The sequence below is a fragment of the Oncorhynchus mykiss genome, chromosome 9 (genome assembly GCF_013265735.2).
Source record: "Oncorhynchus mykiss isolate Arlee chromosome 9, USDA_OmykA_1.1, whole genome shotgun sequence".
NCBI lineage: Eukaryota > Metazoa > Chordata > Actinopteri > Salmoniformes > Salmonidae > Oncorhynchus > Oncorhynchus mykiss.
Window position 1 is genome coordinate 21567683 of NC_048573.1, and position 15136 is coordinate 21582818.

Here is a 15136-nt window from a genome sequence, read left to right on the forward strand (position 1 = left end):
TACTGCTCTAATTACATTGTTAACCAGTTTATAATCACAATAAAGCACCTCATGGATTTGTGGTATATGGCCAATATACCACGGCTAAGGGCTGCCTAAGAACAGCACTAGCTGGGGTATATTGGCCATATACCACACCCCCTCATGCCTTATTGCTTAAATATATACTTTTTTTGTTGAAACAAAAAGCTTTATCTGCCTTTATCCAAATTCATGGTTTGGAATGTTTCTGATGGACATACAGTATCTTAATATTATGTATATGGAATGTGCAACAGATGGTATGGTATCTATATCCACAAGCCTTTCTTCAATGGTTTCACCAATTATAATATTTTTCAAAAATAATGGTTTTAATTCAGTCATAAAACACAGTCATAATAGTTTTCAATTAAGTAGAGTCAACTAGTAACAACCATGCAGTGTATACAAATCAAATCACATTTTATTTTTCACATGCGCTGAATACAACAGGTGTAGTAGACCTTACCATGAAATGCTTACTTACAAGCCCTTACAAGCCTCCCGAGTGGCGCAGTGGTGTAAGGTGTCACTACAAATCCAGGTTCAATCCCAGGCTGTGTCACAGCCGGCCGCAACCGGGAGACCCATGAGGCGGTTCACAATTGGACCAGTGTCGTCCGGGTTATGGGAGGGCCAGCTGGGATGTCCTTGTTCCATCGTGCTCTAGCAACTACTTGTGGTGGCCGGGCGCCTGCATGCTGACGCCTGCCACATCCAACGAGCAACAGAGCCGGTGTAGTAGGATTCAATCTTAGTCCTGTATTGACGCTTTGCCTGTTTGATGGTTCGTCTGAGGGCGTAGCGGGATTTCTTATAAGCGTCCAGATTAGAGTCCCGCTCTTTGAAAGCTGCAGCTTTAGCTCGGTGCGGAAGTTGACTGTAATCCATGGCATCTGGTTGGGATGTGTACCTACAGTCACTGTGGGGTCGACATCGTCAATGCACTTTGTGGCAGCCGGCAGGGAGAGGTGAGGGGAGTGGTACTTGAGGAAAGATATCTTGCAGGTTGCTGGACCACCCCCAAACCTTATATGGACTTCCTGCCCCAACGAGGCAAGACTGTGTATCGTTAAGCCAGGAAGTGCTTGGGGATAAAGGAGGAAGCAGCCTGGATAAAGGGGCAGAGGAGGAGCGAACTGAGCGAGAGCAGCAGCGAGAGTGAGAGCAAAATCTGTGTGATTACCCGTGGTGACCTGGACTTTCGGATTACCCCACTTGTGTACCGGACCGGATTGGCTAAGGACCCGAGTGTGAGGAGTACCCCTGGAAAATGGAACGGACAACGAGAACGGCTTGTGGACTTGTGAGGTGATTGGTGCATTTCCACCTCTTACCCAGTATACCAAAACCCATAATTAGCTTCCCATTTGCATTCTATTTGTGCTGCTGGTGCTAGTTTGTTATTGAACTTGGATACCCCACACCCTTGAGCCTGCTACAACTTATTAATGAAGCCGGTGACTGAGGTGGTATACTCCTCAATGCCATTAGAAGAATCCCGGAACATATTCCAGTCTGTGCTAGCAAAACAGTCCTGTAGCGTAGCATCTGCGTCATCTGACCACTTCCATATTGAGTGAGTCACTGGTACCTCTTGCTTTAGTTTTTGTTTGTAAGAAGGAATCAAGAGGATAGAATTATGGTCAGATCTACCAAATGGAGGGCAAGGGAGAGCTTTGTATGCGTCTCTGTGTGTGGAGTAAAGGTGGTCTAGAGTTTTTTTCCCCCTCTGGTTGCACATGTGACATGCTGGTAGACATGAGGTAAAATGTATTTAAGTTTGCCTGCATTAAAGTCCCCAGCCAATTGGAGCACCGTTTCCGGATGAGCATTTTCTTGTTCGCTTATGGCCGTTGAGTGCGGTCTTAGTGCCAGCATCGGCTTGTGGTAGTAAATAGATGGCTACGAATAATATAGATGACAACTCTCTTGGTTTACAGCTCATCATGAGGTACTCTACCTCAGGCGACCATTACCTTGAGACTTCTTTAATATTAGACCTTGTGCAACAGCTGTTATTGGCAAATAGACACACAACCCCGCCCCTCGTCTTACCAGACGTAGCTGTTCTGTCCTGCCGATGTACGGAAAACCCAGCCAGCTCTATATTATCCGTGTCGTCGTTCATCCATGACTCGGTGAAACATAAGATATTACAGTTCTTATTATCCCGTTGGTAGGATAGTCTAAATCATAGATCATCCAGTTTATTTTCCAATGATTGCATGTTGGCCAATAGTATGGATGGTAGTGGAGGTTTACTCACTCACCTACGATTTCTCACAAGGCACCCTGACCTCCACCCCCTTTTTTCTGTCTTTTCTTCTTCAATGACGGGAATTTAGGCCTGGCCTCGAGAAATCAGTATATCTTTTGCGCCAGACTCGCTAAAGAAGACATTTTCGTCCAGTTCGAGGTGAGTAATCGCTGTTCTGATGTCCAGAAGCTATTTTCAGTCACAAGAGACGGTAGCAGCAACATTATGTACAAAATAAGTTACTAACAATGCGGCAGTCATCCCTTCCGCTGCCATTACCGGAGACAATACAATTACAAATACAGTAATCCTGGTAATATCTGTCATGCGCAATTTCAAGGGCATCTTCTAATTTTGACGGAGAACCTGACAACATGACAGGATCTTTTCTACCATCTTGTCAACTTTTTCTAAATGATTAATTTGACCTTTATTTATGCATGTTTTTCTCATTGAGATACAATCTATTTTTCAAGAGAGATCTTGTCTAACAGCAGCAGGGGGAACAAAGGTTCAGACAAAACAAAGTACATACACTAACACAGCATTGAACAAAACTATAGACACACATACAGTATAACAATAAAATATTACATAAAAAAACACGTCATAACTAAAAAAAACAGCTGACCTACAGACAATACACTCTTCTATAATATTTATATCGACATACTGTTTAAACTCCACCAACGTGACTAATTCCAGGACCACAGAGCTGGGTGACAGGCGGCTTTTACTCCTGCCATGCTCTGATTCAAGTCAAAGCAGGAGACGCCGAATTATGTGATGGGTGGTGGGAAGATTTCTCCATAGAGCAGAGAATAGTTTCTCTCCGATGCCACAGCTAAAAGTAAGACAGTCAAGACACCAACATTGGTGCCACACAACATTGGTGGGGCAATGAGGCAGATTTTTAGTGTTTAACTGGGTACAGAATTTCTTGTAATAAACTCGTTAAAAAAAGAAACATCCTCTCACTGTCAACTGTGTAAATAATTGTATGAACATAAGATTCAACAACTGAGACATAAACTGAACAAGTTTCACAGACATGTAACTAACATAAATGGAATAATGTGTCCCTGAACAAAGGGGGGGTCAAAATCAAAAGTCACAGTCAGTATCTGGCGTGGCAACCTTCTGCATTAAGTACTGCAATGCTGCAGTACTGCAACTCCTCATGAACTGCACCAGATTTGCCAGTTCTTGCTGTGAGATGTTACCCTACTCTTCCACCAAGGCACCTGAAAATTCCTGGACAGTGGGTTTGTGCCCATAGGCGACGTTGTTGCCGGTGATGTCTGTTGAGGACCTGCCTTACAACAGGCCTACAAGCCCTCAGTTCAGCCTCTCTCAACATATTGTGGACATTCTGAGCACTGATGGAGGGATTGTGAGTTCCTGGTGTAACTCGGACAGTTGTTGTTGCTATTCTGTCTCTGTCCCGCAGGTGTGATGTTTGGATGTGAATATCACCTATTCTTCTCTGTGCTTTCTTTAGTGTACTTTAGTTTCTCATATTCAATGGCACAAAGATGACACTCTCAGAACTATGAATTGTTGAATGGCTTTCATCATTTAGATGTATCATGCAGGGTAAAGGTCGGCCACCAGTCTCTTAAGCCACAGCTTTTCAAGACAGATCTACTTTACTGCCAAACTTACCGATCCCATCATAGTCTTATGATCAGCCATTTTGATTAGGCTACCCTCGATTAGAAGATGGTTAGTTCAAATGAAGAAACAAATCAATGATTACTATGATACTGGGGATCTACCATTATAACTGAGGACTGATGAAATGCATTTTTGTGAGCAATAAATCAATTTTCTTGTGGTAAATTCCTATTTTAGTTATAAGTTACAGACTTCAGTGTCACGTTCGCTGGAATAATTATCGGACCAAGCTGCAGGCCGATATAGTTTCCACATATTATTTATTAGAAACGCACAAAACAACAAAGAAAGAACGAAACGAACAACAAACCGTAACAAAGAGCTGTAACATAGAATATTACAGTTATTGATGTCACGTTGGAAGGATATTCGTGATCGTATCTCGTCTCGTTTATTGTCCAATGATTGCACGTTGGTGAGTAATATTGCCTGTAATTTTATACGGTTCCTAGTTGCCTTCTGCGGGTCCGGACGAGGCATCCAGCTCTTCTTCCTCTGCGTTGCTTCTTCTTGCGAATAATTGGGATGTCTGCCCTGTGGGGTGTTTGGAGAATATCGTGTGAGTCCTGCTAGCTGCTGTTGTTGTTGTTGAAAAAATCTTTATCTAATCCGAGGTGAGTGATCGCTGTCCATCTAGAATCTTTTTTCTGCCATAAGATACGGTTGCAGAAACATTATGTACAATATTCACAAGGCTGCGGGGCCAGATGGATTGCCAGGACGTGTGCTCCGGGCATGTGCTGACCAACTGGCAGGTGTCTTCACTGACATTTTCAACATGACCCTGATTGAGTCTGTAATACCATCATGTTTCAAGCAGACCACCGTAGTCCCTGTGCCCAAGAACACGAAGGCAACCTGCCTAAATGACTACAGACCTGTGGCACTCACGTCCGTAGCCATGAAGTGCTTTGAAAGGCTGGTAATGGCTCACATCAACACCATTATCCCAGAAACCCTAGACCCACTCTAATTTGTATACCGCACAAACAGATCCACAGATGATGCAATCTCTATTGCACTCCACACTGCCCTTTCCCACCTGGACAAAAGGAACACCTATGTGAGAATGCTATTCATTGACTACAGCACAGCGTTCAACACCATAGTACCCTCAAAGCTCATCACTAAGCTAAGGAACCTGGGACTAAAAACCTCCCTCTGCAACTGGATCCTGGACTTCCTGATGGGCCACCCCCAGGTGGTGAGGGTAGGTATAGCAAAACATCTGCCACACTGAACCTCAACACTGGAGCTCCCCAGGGGTGCGTGCTCAGTCCCCTCCTGTACTCCCTGTTCACCCACGACTGCATGGCCAGGCACGACTCCAACACCATCATTAAGTTTGCTGACGACACAATAGTGGGCCTGATCATCGACAACTACGAGACAGCCTATACGGAGGAGAACAGAGACCTGGCCGGGGGGTGCCAGAATAACAACCTATCCCTCAACGTAACCAAGACTAAGGAGATGATTGTGGACGATAGGAAAAGGAGCACCGAGCACGTCCCCATTCTCATCGACGGGGCTGTAGTGGAGCAGGTTGAGAGCTTCAAATTCCTTGGTGTCCACATCAACAACAAACTAGAATGGTCCAAACACACCAAGACAGGCGTGAAGAGGGCACGACAATGCCTATTCCCCCTCAGGAAACTAAAAAGATTTGGCATGGGTCCTGAGATCCTCAAAAGGTTCTATAGCTGCAACATCGAGAGTATCCTGACCGGTTGCATCACTACCTGGTATGGCAAATGCTCAGCCTCCGACCGCAAGGCACTTCAGAGGGTAGTGTGTACGGCCCAGTACATCACTGGGGAAAAGCTGCCTGCCATCCAGGACCTCTACACCAGGCGGTGTCAGAGGAAGGCCCTGAAAATTGTAACAGACCCCAACCACCCCAGTCATAGACTGTTCTCTCTACTACCGCATGGCAAGCGGTACCGGAGTGCCAAGTCTGGGACAAAAAGGCTTCTCAACAGTTTTTACCCTCAAGCCATAAGACTCCTGAACAGGTAACCAAATGGTTACCCGGACTATTTGCATTGTGTGCCCCCTCCAACACCTCTTTTACGCTGCTGCTACTCTCTGTTGATCTTATATGCATAGTCACTTTAACTATACATTCATGTACATACTACCTCAATTGGCCCGACCAACCAGTGCTCCCTCACATTGGCTAACTGGGCTATCTGCATTGTGTCCCGCCACCCGCCAGACCCTCTTTTTACGCTACTGCTACTCTCTGTTCATCATATATGCGTAGTCACTTTAACCATACCGACATGTACATACTACCTCAATAAGCCTGACTAACCGGCGTCTGTATATGTCACGGCCGTTGAAAGAACTGGACCATGGTGCAGCGTACATATTATTTTATTTAGAAAAGATGCCAAACAAAACAATAAACACTACAAAACAAACTGTGAAGCTAAAGGCCATAAACAAAGTCAACTTCCCACACTGAAAGGAGGGAAAAGGGCTACCTAAGTATGGTTCCCAATCAGAGACAACGATAGACAGCTGTCCCTGATTGAGAACCATACCAAAACATAGAAATAGAAAATCATAGAAAACAAAAACATAGAATGCCCACCCCAAATCACACCCTGACCAAACCAAATAGAGACATAAAAAGGCTCTCTAAGGTCAGGGCGTGACAGCATATAGCCTTGCTACTCTTATTTTCAAATGTCTTTTTTCTGTTGTTTTATTTCTTTACTTACCTACACATACACACACACATAGTTTTTTTTCTCCGCACTATTGGTTAGAGCCTGTAAGTAAGCATTTCACTGTTGTATTTGGCGCACGTGACAAATAAACTTTGATTTGATTTGATAAACTAACTCAAAAACAATATCCCATAAAACACAGGTGGAAAAAATGCTACTTAAATATGATCCCCAATTAGAGACAATGATAGCCAGCTGCCTCTAATTGGGAATCATACCAAACACCAACATAGAAAAACTAAACTAGAACCCCACATAGAAAATAATAACTAGAAAACCCCCCAGTCACGCCCTGACCTACTCTACCATAGAAAATAAGGGCTCTCTATGGTCAGAACGTGACACGCAGAGTCATCTTTATCAAAGGCTTGAATTGCAACCAAATTGGTCATTTGGAGTTTAGCACCTCATTTTCTGGAATAATATTCTAGGTCTAAAGTGGATTTCACTGCAGCACTGTGTCTGAAATGTCAATCATTGTGCTATTCCTGTACACGCTGGCTTGACAGATCATCAATGTGGTTGATCTGATCATTCGTTTATTGATTATTAACAATCATACATGGTTCAGTGCTCAAATATGGTGGCTAACGACTTAACATTCTAAAGTACAGCCAGGCATTAACCTCACTTTAAAGTCAGTTGAATAATATCACACTTTATCCTGCACTTTGTGTTATCACCTTTTGAAGAGTAGATTTCCTAGAATAGCAAACATCCGGAGGGTCCAGATTTTGAACTTAAGTTAGTCTGTATAGCATAAGAAACGCTTAACAATCAGTGAGTGCAAGTCAACAGTTGAGGTGTTGATGGTGTCAAAACTGCATAAGTGGTGCTTCAGCTCGGGACAGGTTTGACACTGCATAGCATATGTGACAAGAGACATCCTGATATCCCAGTATCCAACCTTTAGAGTCAGTGTTTGAGGGCGTCCTTTGTTTCGGGAGACAACAGACAGAAAGAATACTGTGTGGTTCAAAAAACTTTCGAAAGCTACAACACAAATGTACACCAAGAATACTGCCATGCACAACATGACAATGTGATCCAATATGAAAAGGATTTTTTACATATTATGTCTTCTCCAAGCCAGCGTTATTATGGTGTACTGGAAATGTAGTTTATAATACCATTTCCTTTACCTTCATAGTAAATCTTTATTTCCCTCCTAACATAAAAAAATGTATGGTTATAATGATGATTGTATCAAGATTATGTATTTTATTTATAAAGCGCTTCACAAACCCAACATGCTATATATATATATATATATATATATATATATATATATATATATACAGTGCCTTGCGAAAGTATTCGGCCCCCTTGAACTTTGCGACCTTTTGCCACATTTCAGGCTTCAAACATAAATATATAAAACTGTATTTTTTTGTGAAGAATCAACAACAAGTGGGACACAATCATGAAGTGGAACGACATTTATTGGATATTTCAAACTTTTTTAACAAATCAAAAACTGAAAAATTGGGCGTGCAAAATTATTCAGCCCCCTTAAGTTAAAACTTTGTAGCGCCACCTTTTGCTGCGATTACAGCTGTAAGTTGCTTGGGGTATGTCTCTATCAGTTTTGCACATCGAGAGACTGAAATTTTTTCCCATTCCTCCTTGCAAAACAGCTCGAGCTCAGTGAGGTTGGATGGAGAGCATTTGTGAACAGCTGTTTTCAGTTCTTTCCACAGATTCTCGATTGGATTCAGGTCTGGACTTTGACTTGGCCATTCTAACACCTGGATATGTTTATTTTTGAACCATTCCATTGTAGATTTTGCTTTATGTTTTGGATCATTGTCTTGTTTGAAGACAAATCTCCGTCCCAGTCTCAGGTCTTTTGCAGACTCCATCAGGTTTTCTTCCAGAATGGTCCTATATTTTGCTCCATCCATCTACCCATCAATTTTAACCATCTTCCCTGTCCCTGCTGAAGAAAAGCAGGCCCAAACCATGATGCTGCCACCACCATGTTTGACAGTGGGGATGGTGTGTTCAGCTGTGTTGCTTTTACGCCAAACATAACGTTTTGCATTGTTGCCAAAAAGTTCAATTTTGGTTTCATCTGACCAGAGCACCTTCTTCCACATGTTTGGTGTGTCTCCCAGGTGGCTTGTGGCAAACTTTAAACAACACTTTTTATGGATATCTTTAAGAAATGGCTTTCGTCTTGCCACTCTTCCATAAATGCCAGATTTGTGCAATATACGACTGATTGTTGTCCTATGGACAGAGTCTCCCACCTCAGCTGTAGATCTCTGCAGTTCATCCAGAGTGATCATGGGCCTCTTGGCTGCATCTCTGATCAGTCTTCTCCTTGTATGAGCTGAAAGTTTAGAGGGACGGCCAGGTCTTGGTAGATTTGCAGTGGTCTGATACTCCTTCCATTTCAATATTATCGCTTGCACAGTGCTCCTTGGGATGTTTAAAGCTTGGGAAATCTTTTTGTATCCAAATCCGGCTTTAAACTTCTTCACAACATTATCTCGGACCTGCCTGGTGTGTTCCTTGTTCTTCATGATGCTCTCTGCGCTTTTAACGGACCTCTGAGACTATCACAGTGCAGGTGCATTTATACGGAGACTTGATTACACACAGGTGGATTGTATTTATCTTCATTAGTCATTTAGGTCAACATTGGATTATTCAGAGATCCTTATTGAATTTCTGGAGAGAGTTTGCTGCACTGAAAGTAAAGGGGCTGAATAATTTTGCACGCCCAATTTTTCAGTTTTTGATTTGTTAAAAAAGTTTGAAATATCCAATAAATGTCGTTCCACTTCATGATTGTGTCCCACTTGTTGTTGATTCTTCACAAAAAAAATACAGTTTCATATCTTTATGTTTGAAGCCTGAAATGTGGCAAAAGGTCGTAAAGTTCAAGGGGGCCGAATACTTTCGCAAGGCACTGTATATATATGTTTTTTTTAGATTACAATATATAAACCACTGTAACGGGTGTTGTCGGAAGGAGGATGAGACCAACATGAGACCAACATGAACATAGAATGCCCACCCAAATCACACCCTGACCAAACCAAAAATAGAGACGTAAAAAGCTCTCTACGGTCAGGGCGTGACAACCACCTTTACTCTTCTTGTCCCTTTGTTATGCCCTGTGATGCAGCAATATTTTTACCTGTCCTTGTGCTTTTTCTTAGGAATAACACAAACATTTGCCATAGAAAAAATGTGTATCCAAATGCAAACTAGGAGTATTCAAGCACATTTATCTCAGTTCAGGTGAGGGTGTCAGAGTTTGGGCAAAATTAGGCATGGAACCACTTAGGCGAGCCTACTAGCCCATCTGCCATTGCCACCTGAGAGCCGAGTCTGACAGGTGATTAATAAGAGAGCAGCTAACTGTGGAGGCTAACCTCTGTGGCATATGTCTCTTTAATGACACCAGATCACGATGCCATCTCTTCACACCGGACTGAACAGGCCTCACGTACAACACCAGGAGGTACAGATCTCCAGATATGATGAGTGGACAAAATATCTGCAGTGACTTATATCAGCTCTATACAAGGAGTGATTGAACAGAACTATTATACAAACACAAAGCACTTACGTATGAACAATTAACATTTCATTCAGTGTCGCCCAATTAGGAGAACAAATTGTTCTTTTTTCCAAATAACACAACACAGTTGTTTATGCTGGTGCGTGATTGGAAATGTAATGCTGTGCATTTGTCTTCAGCAACACACTGGGGCTTTCTGTCTGTGTCCGTGTGTATTAGTCCGTATCCATTTTGGAGTTTCATTAGAACAATGACCTTAATTGAGCTCAGCAGCTGTAGACCAAAACGCCTTTTATATAAAATGGGAGGCTAAATGAAATAAACATGATTCTAAGTGGTTGCCAGTGTGGAAAATGAAATGGATTCGTTTCATAGAACCCATTGCTGTGTCCTTAAAGGAGCATTCTGCAGCTGGTATATTCATTTTGGGACCTTAACATTAATGCTGTATCGATTCTTGAAGAAGAATATAACTTAGAAATGCATCATGAACTGTCTAACCCCATCACAAATCAAAATGTAAGCTTGTTTTACTCCGTTATATGTAAGAACAAAAACCATATGGTTAAAACTATCATTTGAATCTCATGGAGGGTCATGGTCAGTCCTTGAATCCATTGCTCCATCTATGAATTTGAGACTGGTTACATTTCTGCAAACCCCTAAGCTGTTTAGTCAGAAATATGGCTTTGTTGTTGTTTGAACTGCAGAGTGCCACATTAAAGCAGGTCAAGTTTTCTTACTGCAACCCATTTTATCAAATGCAATGTAGTGCAATGTAGTGCCTATATAACTTATTTTATCTTTATTTAACTTTATTTAACACATTTTTATTTTCAATGACAGCCTAGGAACAGTATGTTAACTGCCTGTTCAGGTGCAGAACAACAGATTTGTACTTTGTTAGCTCAGGGATATGAACTTGCAACCTTTCGGTTACTAGTCCAACGCTCTAACCACTAGGCTACCCTGCCGCCCCAAAAATAAGGCTGGAAGTGCCAAATAATAACATCATTAATACTAATAATAGCTAATAATTTGAATAATAACAATAATAATGTATTGAATTTGTTACATTTAATTAAATCATTGGCGGATTACATTAAAACTGGTTTGATAGATTTGTTTTTCAATGTAATAAAATGATTCAATTGATCAAAATAGAACCATCAAATGAATGCTGCTCACCAATTTTATCAATACCATGCAGTACAATTCAATTTTCCAGCAATATCCTCAAATGAACTGGCCTTTTATCGTTTAAAATGCACATGCACCAAAGTGTCAACCAAAGTGTCAATCAAAAGGCCCCAAGATGGTGGTGGTGATGACGGTGATGATAATAAGGATGGTAATGACAATCAATGCAAAGACAAGTGTCAGTATGTTTAAACATATTTTTATTCACCCTGAGAAGTAAAGCCAGAAGGTTAATAAAACACCATGCAGTACATCTCGTCAGATCAAAAAACACCCAATAACCCTAAACATAGGCCTAATAATTTATGTACTCATTCATAAATGTTGACATTAGGGCCAATTTAGACCATCTAGTGACAAACTTTGTATCCGTCCAGCTACATCGCCAGATGCCAGGGACCCCTTCATCCTCAACACAAAGTTGTGACAGTAGAATAACAACCTACAATAGTTATTGTCAGAAACACCCATAAAATAAATTATGTAAACAGATCATCCCTGATATCCCGCATTTCAATGTAATCCTTGATTGACTATGATTGGATGATTAATTAGATAACATCAGAGTAGCAGGTGCTCAGCCCATGCTAAACACATTGGGAGACCCCTCTGGTTGTTTCTCATTAATGGTGTTTCTGGTTAGGACACTGGTCTGATCTTCATGAAGACGGCCTTAAGAGAATAATAATCACCTTTCCAGTGAAACCAGATAACGCCAGTGGTGTAATGATTTGTCTTTCTCCATAAGTACCCAGAAAAGTACACTCCCATTAAAACCAAATAACACAAGTAGTGTAATGATTTGTTTCCCCCCATAAGTACACTCCATTGGGGTTTGAGCGGTGGCATTTAGCATACCAAAATGCCCCATAATATTCCTATGCACAGTTGCCAGACCAAATGTCCTGGTCTTTATCAGAGGTGGAAAATGTATGCCCATGTTGAACAATCAGTGAGTCTCCTGAGAAACAGAACAAAATAGCCATGAATCAAATTGACTTGTCATCACCATACAAAATATTGGTGAACAGTTGCTCTGAGGTTCATATCGGACAAATCACTATATTTGCTCTCAGAGAGCTGTGAAGCTGGAGCAGAGCGTAGATGGGACATAAGTAGCTTTTGTGTCACTGAGAGGGGAAAACAAAAAAATGGCATCTTTCACCCTCCTGCTCCTCCGTTTGTGAATCAAGTGACGTGCAGCTTGTATGCCTCCATAGTCCACAGAAAATGACGACTATTTGGCAAACGCCTTCATGTCCACCCTCAGCTCATACTTCCTCGTCTGCAGTCCTAAGGACACACACTAGATCAAGATCACAGTGAAGTGTGTGGTATCCTTTACTTGTTTCATTTCATTTGGGGGGTTTATTTTCTTATGTTTATTTAATGTAAATTCTCACCCAGCCAGTACTCTCCAGATTGCTTTCCAAAACCAGCTTTGCACTGGTCCCAAGGTCTATAGAACTATACTTTCTATACGTTCGATTCTGTACACCAGCTTCAAACAGCTGAATATGTTTGGTTATGGAAAATATATTTCATAGCAGTTTAGATTGTACAATGATTCTCTACACTTGTTTGCTTTGTCACCAACTGAAATGAAGCCATTAGATTTTTAGCAACCAGGAAATAGAGTGATTTCAGAATTGTGCATCTTTAATTAGCTTTAGCAAACCCTTAGTAGATCTAGCTTGCTTCGTAGAATACCCTCGGGTTTGAGGAGTTAGCGGGATCATTTTGGTCAACTCGAGATAACCCTTACCACAAAAGTGACTCACCTTTTAGCCAGTTGAATTTCTATGGCAACGAATGTTCCAGAACTAACCTGCTAAGGGCAGGCTAACTTAGGGCTAACTCTATTTATCCTGAATGGTGTCTGAGCCAAGAGATGAGGACCAAAGAAATGAGATTCCCTCCCTCTTGAAAACTTTGCGTCTTCATCCCCTTCATTTGAGGGAGACGTCTGAAAAAATATTTTATTAATCAAATGTTTTTTTGGTGTAAAAAATTGTCATATTAAAATACCTATCACATTACATATTTAGAAATGACAGGATGCATTTGAAAGTTCACATAGTGGGGCAAAAAAGTATTTAGTCAGCCACCAATTGTGCAAGTTTTCCCACTTAAAAAGATGAGAGAGGCCTGTAATGTTCATCATAGGTACACTTCAACTATGACAGACAAAATTAGAAGAAAAAAATCCAGAAAATCACATTGTAGGATTTTTAATGAATTTATTTGCAAATTATGGTGGAAAATAAGTATTTGGTCACCTACAAACAAGCAAGATTTCTGGCTCTCACAGACCTGTAACTTCTTCTTTAAGAGGCTCCTCTGTCCTCCACTCGTTACCTGTATTAATAGCACCTGTTTGAACTTGTTATCAGTATAAAAGACACCTGTCCACAACCTCAAACAGTCACACTCCAAACTCCACAATGGCCAAGACCAAAGAGCTGTCAAAGGACACCAGAAACAAAATTGTAGATCTGCACCAGGCTGGGAAGACTGAATCTGCAATAGGTAAGCAGCTTGGTTTGAAGAAATCAACTGTGGGCGCAATTATTAGGAAATGGAAGACATACAAGACCCCTGATAATCTCCCTCGATCTGGGGCTCCACGCAAGATCTCACCCCGTGGGGTCAAAATGATCACAAGAACGGTGAGCAAAAATCCCAGAACCACACGGGGGGGACCTAGTGAATGACCTGCAGAGAGCTGGGACCAAAGTAACAAAGCCTACCATCAGTAACACACTACGCCGCCAGGGACTCAAATCCTGCCGTGCCAGACGTGTCCCCTGCTTAAGCCAGTACATGTCCAGGCCCGTCTGAAGTTTGCTAGAGAGCATTTGGATGATCCAGAAGAAGACTGGGAGAATGTCATATGGTCAGATGAAACCAAAATATAACTTTTTGGTAAAAACTCAACTCGTCGTGTTTGGAGGACAAAGAATGATGAGTTGCATCCAAAGAACACCATACCTACTGTGAAACATGGGGGTGGAAACATCATGCTTTGGGGCTGTTTTTCTGCAAAGGGACCAGGACGATTGATCCGTGTAAAGGAAAGAATGAATGGGGTAATGTATCGTTAGATTTTGAGTGAAAACCTCCTTCCATCAGCAAGGACATTGAAGATGAAACGTGGCTGGGTCTTTCAGCATGACAATGATCCCAAACACACCGTGTGGCTTCGTAAGAAGCATTTCAAGGTCCTGGAGTGGCCTAGCCAGTCTCCAGATCTCAACCCCATAGAAAATGTTTGGAGGGAGTTGAAAGTCTGTGTTGCCCAGCAACAGCCCCAAAACATCACTGCTCTAGAGGAGATCTGCATGGAGGAATGTGCCAAAATACCAGCAACAGTGTGTGAAAACCTTGTGAAGACTTACAGAAAACGTTTGACCTCTGTCATTGCCAACAAAGGATATATAACAAAGTATTGAGATAAACTTTTGTTATTGACCAAATACTTATTTTCCACCATAATTTGCAAATAAATTCATTAAAAATCCTACAATGTGATTTTCTGGATTTTTTTTCTCATTTTGTCTGTCATAGTTGAAGTGTACCTATGATGAAAATTACAGGCCTCTCTCATATTTTTAAGTGGGAGAACTTGCACAATTGGTGGCTGACTAAATAGTTTTTTTGCCCCACTGTATATATACAGTATATACTTAATATGCTGTTAATCAA